The sequence below is a fragment of the Miniopterus natalensis genome, chromosome 10 (genome assembly GCF_054644295.1).
Source record: "Miniopterus natalensis isolate mMinNat1 chromosome 10, mMinNat1.hap1, whole genome shotgun sequence".
Classification (NCBI taxonomy): domain Eukaryota; kingdom Metazoa; phylum Chordata; class Mammalia; order Chiroptera; family Miniopteridae; genus Miniopterus; species Miniopterus natalensis.
The window spans coordinates 57692557-57703445 of record NC_142090.1 but is presented as its reverse complement, the minus strand read 5'-3'; the positions used below and the strand labels follow the sequence as shown (position 1 = coordinate 57703445).

Below are 10889 nucleotides of genomic sequence, written 5' to 3'. Positions count from 1 at the left end.
TGCACACATGCATATCAGTTCTTTGGTTAATCTCTTCCCACCCACTCACCCCACCGCTAACCCCCATCCCCTTCTTCCCTCTGAGAATCGCCAGTCTGTTCCATGCTTCTATGTCTCTGGATCTATTTTGTTCACCAGTTTATTTTGTTTTTAAAAGTAACGGTCATAGGGCAAAAAATGAACTCTTTCTTTTAAAAAAGTATATCTTTATTGATTTCAGAGAGAGGAAGAGAGAGAGAGAGAGACATCAATGATGAGAGAGTTATCATTGATCGAGTGCCTCCTGCACGCCTCCAACTGGGGATCAAGCCTGCAACCCGGGCATGTGCCCTGACCGGGAATTGAACCTTGATCTCCTGGATCCTAGGTCAATGCTCAACCACTGAGCCATGCCTGGCCGGGACAAAAAACGAACTCTTGGATATTAAAATAATCATAGTGTAAAAGAAAATTCTGCCCTGGCTGGTGTGGCTCAGTTGGTTGGGGATTCTTCCTGTGCATGGAAGGGTCATGGGTTTGATTCTCAGCCAAGGCACATGTCCGGGTTGTGGGTTTGATCCCCGATAAGGGTGCGCAATCCCCAGTCAGGGCTTTTACAGAGGCAACCAATCAATGTTTGTCTCGCTCATGGGTGTCTCTCTCTCTCTCTCCCTGCCTCACGCTCTAGAATCAGTGAAAAATATATCCTCAGGTGAAGTTTAAAAAAAGAAAACATTCAAATGAAAGTTTAAAATATACAGTTGGCTAAATCTCTCAGGAAGTAAAACAAAATGATGAAAAGAGAAGAGATAAAAGATGAGAAAGGTACAGAAAGTTCAATATCTGAGCAATGGGAGTTCCAGAAAGAGAGACAGTGAAAATGGAGGGAAAAAATTATCAAAGTAAACAATTCAAGAAAATTTCCTGAAATGAAAGCACATGACTTTCCAAATTGAATGAGCCGATTGCCCTCCCAAGACAATGGATGAAAATAAACCTACACTGAGGCATCTTATTATTTATCAATTATTGTATTATTGGTATTATAGCTATAAGCCTACCTTTCCCCACTTCATATTCTAAAAACTGTCAAAAAAGAAAAAGAGAATTCTAAAAAGAATCAGGTATCAGGATACCCTCAGGCTTTTTGACAGCCACACTGGATGCTAGAAAACAGCAGAATGAAATGATTTTTTTTCCCTTCCATGATTTCTAATGTAGTGTTTCCTTGCCAAGTTATTAATTAAGTGGGATGGTAGTATATAGATTTTTCAGATGTGAAAGGTCAAAAACATTACTTCAAAAGTGCATTTCTCAGGAAGCTATCAGAGGATTTGTTTAACCAAAAAAGAAAAGAGAAAATGGAATCCAGGATATAGAGTTCTGATACATGAGAGAGGCAGGTTGATGGGGAAAGGAAAATCTATGGCCACCGCTCTGAAGGAAGCCTAAGATCAACCAGTCAGTGAGCTGGAGCAGGGCAGAGGGACAAAGAGCATGAAGAAAATGACATGGATAAAATGACCGGTATTTAAAGCATTTGGAGGAAAGATTTACAAAATTGGGGGTGGGAGTATTTGGGGGATGTATTAATGGTAAGTACGTGAAAACTACATAAATCAGTCTGTCCAGCACAGGGCATGGTTGCCCACTCAGGAATTTATTGGATATCTAGACACATGACACAATTCACCCACCATTGAATCTAAATAAGCCTGGGTACCCAGCAGAGATGGGGGTTATTCAGGGGTCAGATGAGGAAATGAGCAAAGGGCGAGGGGTGGCTTGGCTTTAATTGTGGTTAAAAGGTAGAGTCAGAATAGTGGAGGATTTCCCAGGCACGGGATAGTCTGCAATATTTGAGATTCCCATCAGCTGTTGGAGGTAAATGCCTACACCGGTCTTCTTATCTTGGTTGCCGAGATGTAGAGCAGATAGGAACAAGAGGGGTGGAAATTGAAAGCTGTCCACAGTCAAACATAAAAAATGGAGTCAAGCCTCTTTGTTTCAAAAACCAAGTTACTTACAGGGGGAAAAGATAGTTATTAACTCAAGAAAAAAAGTTGTGCAGGAAAAGTATTAATAGGATAGTATACCCTATGGCTTAGATGTGAATAACATTTACAAAGTCATAGCAATGCCAATACTAAATTCATTATATAAGTAAGTCATGGTCATGTTGAGAAGACAAGGAAGGGAGGTGTTCATACATGTGGTGGACATCATAGGATTTGTTGAAAATAAGCTAAATTTTCATCTTCTAGAGTTGGAAGTCACTGAAATTTTTTTTTTTAAATAGCAATACAAATATTCTTTAAAGATATGGAGATAATTCCAAAGGAATCAGGTAAAATAGTTGAGAGTGGTTGCCTCGGGGAGGCAAAGCATAAGGAATGGTGGACAGAAATGTGGTAGACGATACTTTGGAGGACTGCTGTTTGCATCAAAGTGCACATAATTTGACTTTATCCTAAAGGCAATGGGGAATTACCCATCATCTTGGAGGGCTTAGCAGTTAGGCTCTGAGCACGATAAGACAGTGAGATTGGATTTGCATTTTATTAAGATTGCTCTAGTTATTTTGTGGAGAATTAGTGGAAGGAAAGAAGGGGATACAGAAGGGTCTATTAGGAAACTTAGTTTATCTAGGCTGGACTCTAGACAGAAAGTGATTCTGGCCTGGACTCAAGTATGGCGACAGGGGTAGGTAAGAGTAGACAGATATGTGAGTACATTCTGATTATTGTATTGTGAGATAGAAGAGGGAAGACTCAAGGCTCACACTGCATTTCTTGGTATGGAAAATGGGTGGGTGAGGGGCCACTTATTAGTAGAAGAGGAGGGGGTTGATTTGGAGGAAATGGATTGATTTCAGTTTGGGATATCCAAGTGGAATGCTACAAGGCCTTTGCAGACACAGACATGGAGCTCAGCAGAGAAAGTGGGGCTGGAGATGTAGATTTGGAATCAGCAGCATAGAAATGGCAACTGAAGTCCTGGGAGTGGATGAGATTGCTCAGGGAGTGGGCAAGGAGTAGCTAGCATCAAAGGCAGAGCCTGAAGAAACAAGGGAAGAAGAGTAGTCGGCAGAAGGGGGTGAGAGGGAGCAGGCAGGGGGTGGGAGGAAGGCCTTTGTACTGTGGAAGTCAGGGGAGAGAATGCTGAACAGCATTCGATGGAACTGAAAGGGTGGCTGAACGTGAATGGGAACGCAGGTGCTGGAGAGGCAAAGAGCTAGGTCTGAGGAGCGGTGGTGGGGGTTGAGGAGAACCTCTGAGCCACAGCACTCGTTTTCATCTTTGTTTAACTAAAAGGAATCGTAGGACATTTTCTTGAGTGTTATTATGAGCCTGATTCTATATGAGGTACTGTAACTGGGACCCATGTTCAGCTGTCTGCCACCACAAAAAACAAACTCATGAGACAGATGCTGGTGAAAAAGGAAAGAGGTTCTATTCAAGTGCTGGTCACCTGAGGAGAAGGGGGACTCTTGTTACAAAGCCCATCTCAACATCTCAGTGCAAGCATCTGAGCACCTCTCCTTCCTTTTATAAGGAGGGAGAGGCAAACCAGAACAAGGAAATCAAGGGGAAGGGGTTGGAAAGCTCTCTACGTGCAGGCCAGCACAGTCCATTCCGATAAGGATCTTGAAAGTGGTCAAGTGATGGTCTGGTGTAGGTCACCCTGGTTCTACGTCATCTTGATTCTACGGCTGAAGGTCAGCAAATCCCCCAAAACCGGGACAGCTGAAAGCTGGAATCTGTAACTTCTGAAGTTAGTTCCTAGGGTTCTTATACAAACATGCTGTTTATCTACAAGCTACATATTAGTTAGAGTCAGCATTTACAGAAACATTGTCAAAAGAATGGTGGGGTAGGTTACAACTCCCAGTTACGGTACTTTACCTTCTTTGTCTCATTTAATTGCCAAAGCAACATCGTTTCTATGAAATAGATGCTATTGTTAATAATACTCTCATTTTCCAGATGAGGAAGTTTAAAGAAGTTAAGCAATTACTCAATGAATAAACATAGTAAACAGATAGGCTGACATTTAATCTCAAGGAGTCTACCAAAAAATAACACTCTTCACCCATCCATTCAGCAAACCTGCTGTGTGCCAGGTACTAGTCCTAGTGCTGGGGATCCAAGAGTGCCCAAAGCAATGCCCCTGACCTATTCATAGAACTTACTTCCTACTGTAAGGAGACACATAGTAAACAAATTTAAAAATGTATGTACATTTTCTTTTCTTTTTTACTTTTGTTGTAGGGGAAAGCTCAAACACAGTCCCCCACTACCACAAATTATACAGTCGAGCTTCCCACATTTGGGGAAATCACAGGGGTCAGTACATCCGAGCGCAATGGATAAGCCTTGCCTTGGGAAATCACCCTCATGATCATGGTATCTCTGGTCAGGTAAGTATGCATGCATTTTCCGTGCCTAGTGTAATGAACACCAAAAAAGCAGGTAAGTAGCTGGAGACTGGCTAGAGAGGAGAGCTATTTTACATCACAGGCCTTCCTGAGACAACATTTCAGCAAAAACCTGAATGAATTCAGTTATTGAGCCATAAGGAAATGCAGTCCAGGATTGACTGGGAGTAAGTGCCAGGATCCTGAGGTAAAGCTGGGAGTGGGGATGGGTGCAGAATTAGGAGGGGAAATTGTTAGGCCATAAAGTCGGCAAGGAAGGCAGGGCTGTATCATGCTCAGCCTTATATGTAAGAGTTTTAGCTGTCGCCCTAGGAGTGACAGGAAGTCTTGGGAGGCTTTTGAGCAGGAAAATGATAAATTGTGACTCACATTATATTACCTTGAAACAGAGCCTGGGCTTTGGATTCTGGGACCACACATGACCGTTTCCAGTCTTATCTAAAACTGAGATGTCATGTGGCTACTGAGCCCTTGAAATGTAGCTGGTCCACATTGAAATGTGCTCTAGTGTTAAGTGCACCCTGGATTTCAAAGACTTAGTATCAACAAAAGAATGCGATATATCTCATGAACAAGTGTTTATGTTTACTATATGTTGGTATGATAATACTTTCCACATCTTGGGTTAGGTCAATATAACATTCAAATTGATTTCACCTATTTCTTTTTACTTTTTTAAAATGTAGATGCTAGAAATTTATTAATTACACATGTGGCAGTGTCATATTTCCATGGAATAGCACTAGTCTAGACAATTGCTCTCAACTTCAGAATGCAGTGAATACAAATGAAGTAACTTGTGTAGGGCTCTCTGAGTTCTTAAGGAAACAGATTATGTTACATGAAGATAAATTATTCCCTGGCTGGGTGTGGCTTAGGATCCAGGAGACCATGGTTCAATTCCCAGTCAGGGCACATGCCCAGGTTGCAGGCTCGATCCCCAGGTCGGGGGCGTACAGGAGGCAGCTGATCAATGACAATCCCGCTCATCATTGATGTTTCTATCTCTCTCTCCCTTCCTCTCTCTGAGATCAAAAAGATATACTTTAAAAAAAAAAAGAAAGATAAATTATTGAGGATGATAGCCAAAAAATGTACTGTTCTTTAGAGGCCAAAGGTAATGTTACGAATTTGGTCATGGTTTTGTCTTTTTCCAACAGTGGTGAAGTGATTGCACAGTCATGTGTAATATTTCTCTCCCCACCCATTCCATCCCCATCTGGCGCTCCCTTATGACCACAAAAGAGCATATTTTTGAAATACCTGGCCCGGGTTAAAAATGTAGTAGTCTAGCCAGGGAAAATTTTCTCTGTGCAAAGTACTCAGTCCTGCATAGGTTTGAACCTCAGCTTATTTAACATAAAATTCTAATTATCTGGTTTACTCAACCAAGCAGATTTCAAATGTCAGTAATTATATCTATAATTATAGAATACTCTTGGTTCTTTTATATTTAATTCTAAATATGGTTGATTAGAATGTACTTGCAGTAAAAAAAAAAATTGCACACATGTTCTGACCAAGGAAGTTGTCTTTGTGAATTTATATCTATGGAAAGCCTCACAATGTTGTAAATTAAATCATATTTTGATTTGCATATGACAGCATTAAAATATTATTTTTAAGACATTGGAATTACTGGGGACTATATATATGACTCTATCCTAGGTCTTGAATAGCAGTAAGAAAACAGAAGCATCAGATGGAGCCTCCCTCATCTTTTTTGCCTACTCACGTCTGCTCTCCTTTTTCTCTCCTGTTAGGCTGATGACAGGCCTTTACTCTGTTTTCAGTCTCAACCCTTGTGCTCTGGATTCAGTCTCCTCAAGGACCTCATTGCTTTGCTTAACCCTTCTTTTCTGCATGTCACCATCTCCTACCCTACTGGATCATCTCTTACAATAAACAAACAGCTTTGAAATCTCCCATCTTTAAATACACACACATGCCACCCTTGTCCTCACATTCTCTTTCCTTTATAGCTTCTCTACTCCCCTTCACAACAAAATCTTTCAGAAGGGCTCCCTATAACTGTTTCCATTTCTTCACCTCCCGTTCATTCTTCAACGCACTACAATTAGGTTTCCTTCCCCCAGTGAAATTGCTTGTCAAGGGCAAGGTGAGACCTCCAGGGGGCCAAGTGCAGAAAGCCCCTCTGTCCTGGTCTTACAGTGCTCAGGTAGTGCGTGTAACACAGTCAGCCCCGCCCTCCTTGAAATGCTCTTCCCTTGACTTCCACAATGCTATACTCTGGTTTTCCACCTCTCCAACTGGCTACTAATTCTCAGGCTTCTCTAGCACTCCCAGGGCTTTAAATGTCGTCTATTGGTGATAATCTCCAAATGCATATCCCAAATGGAAATTCCAGATTCATATGTCCATATAGTTGAATCTCAGCTATGTATATCGAACATAGCATGTCTACAAATAAAATATTGATGTGTTCTTCCCAGACTAAGAAGAATAGAATAATTAAACAAAGAAGGGGAGAAGGGGAAAGAAGGAAGGAAATACAGTGGTGCCTGGGTTTTCAAATGTCTCTGTTGACAAACATTTCGGTTTAGGGACGCCATAGACCCAGAAGGAAATGCTTTGGTCTTCCAACCCGCCTCGGGAGTTGAACATGCCCCATGGCTTCCTCTGAGGGCAAGATCCTGAGGCCCAGCTCTCAGCCCTGGATCCCTCAGTTTTCCAACATTTCAGAACTTGAACGGGCTTCCGGAACGAATCACATTCGAAAACTGAGGGACCACTGCATTGTATTTTTGTTCTAACCAAAAGTCAAGATGTTGCTCTAGCCGGTTTGGCTCAGTGGTTAGAGCATCAGCCCATGGACTGAAGGGTCCTGGGTTCAATTCCAGCCAAAGGCAGTCACCTCAGTTGCAACTCCATCCCCGGCCCCAGCTGAGGTGCGTGCAGGAGGCAACCAATGTGTCTCTCTCACATTGATGTTTCTCTCTCTCTCCCTCCCTTCCACTCTCTCTGAAAAGCAATGGAAAAAATATCCTTGCGTGAGGATTTAAAAAAAAAAAAATCAAGATGTTCCTGACTTCCCATATTTAATCATATTTAATCCATCAGCAAACTGTCTAGGCTTCTGTTCATCTCCACTGCTGCCGCTCTAGATGAGGGCATTGTTATCTCTCACCTGGACTATTGCTGTATTCTCCCAATCGATCTCCCATCTCTGCTCTTGTACCTGCCCGGTTCATTTTCAAAACAGTGATCTTTTTAAATCACTAATCAGTTCACGTCACTCTCCTGTTAAAACTCTTCAATGGTTTGGCAACTTCCCATTTCACTTGGAATGAAATCCAAACACCTGACCATCACTCACAGCTCTGCACGATTCAGCCCTGGCCTAAATCTCTAGCTTCATCTTGGGCCACCTGCCCTCCATCCCTGCTCTTCCCCACCTACCGGCCTTTGTACTTACTGATCTTTCCACCTGGAATGCTGCCGGGCTCCAACCTCTTACCTTCATTTGAAGGACAGGCTTCCAGTCACCCTTCAAGTCTCAATTTAAATGTCATCTCACAAAGGAGCCTGTTCAGACTACCTCTTTTAAAACAATCTCACCCATTTATTCTTTTACAAGGCCTTATTTGTTTCTTTCCTAGTGTTTGTCACAATTCTACATACGTATTTTTGTATATTTGCTTTCTTGTCTCTCGGCCCCTGCCTCTCACTCATCTCATTCTACATAAGAGGACTGAGGTGCAGTTTGAGATTAGATGCTGGGCACTGTAGCCATGCCCCTCCTTTCTTCCTTCTCTTGGAAGCTAGCCCATGTACTGTGTATCTGTCTGCACGCTTTTGTCAGGTTTCATAAGGACAAGCCTGTGCTGGCCCAGCACTGCCTGTAGCTGACTGTGAAGTCCAGCTCAGGACTGAAGTATTAGGAAGTCCATTGCGATGACACAGCTAAGTTGTGACCACAGCAGCTCCATCAGGGAAGAATCCTGGCATTTTGATCTCAATGTCTTTAGAGATCAGGTAGAGAAAAGAGAAGTGCCATATGTTGACCTGTATAAACACCAATACTTCTTTCCTGAAATTAATAAAAATCTAGGTATCTGGCTTTTCAATCTTTTTAAGCAATGGTATTTTTTCTTTAAATGATGTATATGTTAGTCCCAATGTTGTTGTTTTTTAAATATATCTTCATTGATTTCAGAGAGAGGAAAGGAGAGGCAGAGAGAGAGATAGAAACATCAATGATGAGAGAGTCATTGATCGAGGCCACAACCCGGGCATGCGCCCTGACCGGGAATCGAACCCTGATCGCCTGGATCCTAGGTCAATGCTCAACCACTGAGCCACGCCCGGCCGGGGAGTTAGTCCCAATGTTATAGCATAGTAAAAGCTAGGAAAATTCCAGGACAAGTAGAATAGAGAAACTGAGATAGACAGTTATACAGCAGTTTGCAGCCACCTAACAAATCCTATCTTCCCTAAACCAAGGACATTCAAGAGTAAATGGTTTGCATTTCTCCTCCCCAGCCAGAGGGTCAGTAGCTTAAATCACCCTACTCTGGACAAATAAAAGATATCCAATTAGTGCCATTTGCCAACCACTCCCAAGGACAGACAAATTAGGAGAATAAACCTCATTTTGGTCCGTCAGCATAAAGCTGATGAACATTCTATTGATCCACCCCTAAGAACTCCCCTAAACACCCAGCCTTTAAAACCACTGAAAATGAAGGTCCCAGCCAGCTCTCAAGCGGGTGACATTCCCTTCCCCCTTTCCTTGTCCCCTAGGCATGTACCTCTAACCTCTAAGGGATCCCAGGAGACTTGCAGCCAGGGGAGCAATGGGCAGCGCCAGCTCACCCCAGGCTAATCCCCTGAACCTGTCTCCAAGGTCCCCTTTCCCCCTTCTCTCTGACTTCCCAGTGAGCCAAAGCCGCCCAGCCTAGTCTCTCCTGTTGCTTCTTCTGTGTCCTTCCTTATTTCATTGTCCTAAGTATATTTTGCTGTGGCAAATAAATTCCTTGCTATATTTTGTCTTTCTCATTTAAAAAAAAAAAAAGTTTATTAGGTCATAATGTTGTCTGAATTTACTACCTTTGTCAAAAGTCAACTCAAAGCTTCTGATGTCTATAATTCCTCAATCAAAGTCAGCAACTTATGGACAGCTTCAGTACACTTTGTCTCTTGACTGAAATATTTCTTCAAGAAGAGAAGAACTGAGCTCTCACCATGTCCCTGCTAACACCAATATTTCAAAAAATTAACTAACAAAATAAATGCAGAGATGTTGATTACAGCAGTGACTATATTATCACTTTTCATGTAGCAAGTAACAAGAAACTAATGCATATTAACTAACAATAAGGAAAATTCATTGGTTCACATAACAGAATATTTGGGAATTTATCTGCCTCAGGGGGAAGTTGATCCTAGGTCAAGTGACTATGATTAGTTCCCAGTTTCTTTCTCTTCATTTCTTGGCTCTGCCAAGAACTGAGAAACTCAAGATGGAAGAAGGAATTGTACTACAAACGGTGTTGTATTTCTTTTTAAGAGACCTGTGCCCTCATGGTGGCAAGATAACTGCCAGAGACTTCTGGTGCTTGTTCTCTTCACTTACGTCCAACAGCAAAGAAAGCATCCCTGCCAGAGGCATCTGCCAAAACGTATATTTAAAAACATTTTATTTGCCCAGCCAGCATGACTTAGTGGTTGAGTGTAGACCCATGAACCTGGAGATCATGCTTCGATTCCCGGTCAGGGCACATGCCTGGGTTTTGGGCTCGATCCCCAGTGAGGGGTGTGCAGGAGGCAGCCGATCAACGACTCTCATCATTGATGTTTTTATCTCTACCTCTCTCTGAAATCAATAAAAACATATTAAAAATAATAAATAAAAGCATTTTACTTGAACCAATCAATTCCTGCAGTCAGGAATATGGGATATAATGGATTATGGCTAAAACTAGGTCTTGGTCTTGGCCCTGGCTGAGTAGTTCAGTTGGTTAGAGTGACGTCCTGATATGCCAAGGTTGTGGGTTTGATTCCCAGTCATAGCACATACAAGAATTAACCAGTGAATGCATAAGTAAGTGGAACAAATAAATATTTCTTTTCCTCCCTCTAAAATAAATTTAAAAAACAAACCAAAAAAATGAGGTCTTACCTGTAGAATGGAGATGGGATCAATCACTAAAGCCCCGAGGCTGAGAATGAGCTGGGGTATTACCAGTGGTTTTGGCAGCAAAACTGGACCTTGGTTCTCAAGTTCAGCAAAGAAAGAATTCAGAGCCAAGAACTCAAATTATAAGAGGTAGTAGAAGTGAGCCAGCCGGGCTTCTGAAACAAGTTACAGAAGCAAAAGAAGGACCTTGAAGATTAGGAGGGGGGAAAGACAAAGGTAATACACCCAGGGGAGGAGAAGAGAGAAAGGGAAATGGGCAGACATGCTCCTCAGAGGGAGAGTGCTCTGGGTCCCTTATCTTGAGGGTTTTAA

The 10889-nt window shown here is 42.2% G+C and overlaps 1 non-coding gene across 1 annotated transcript; it reads right to left on the bottom strand.

The window, feature by feature from the left end:
• Positions 1 to 4247: 4247 nt before the first annotated feature.
• Positions 4248 to 4407, bottom strand: LOC148092269 (U1 spliceosomal RNA). The gene has a single exon (XR_015715216.1). It is a non-coding gene; the product is annotated as a U1 spliceosomal RNA (small nuclear RNA).
• Between the last annotated feature and the right edge of the window lie 6482 nt (positions 4408 to 10889).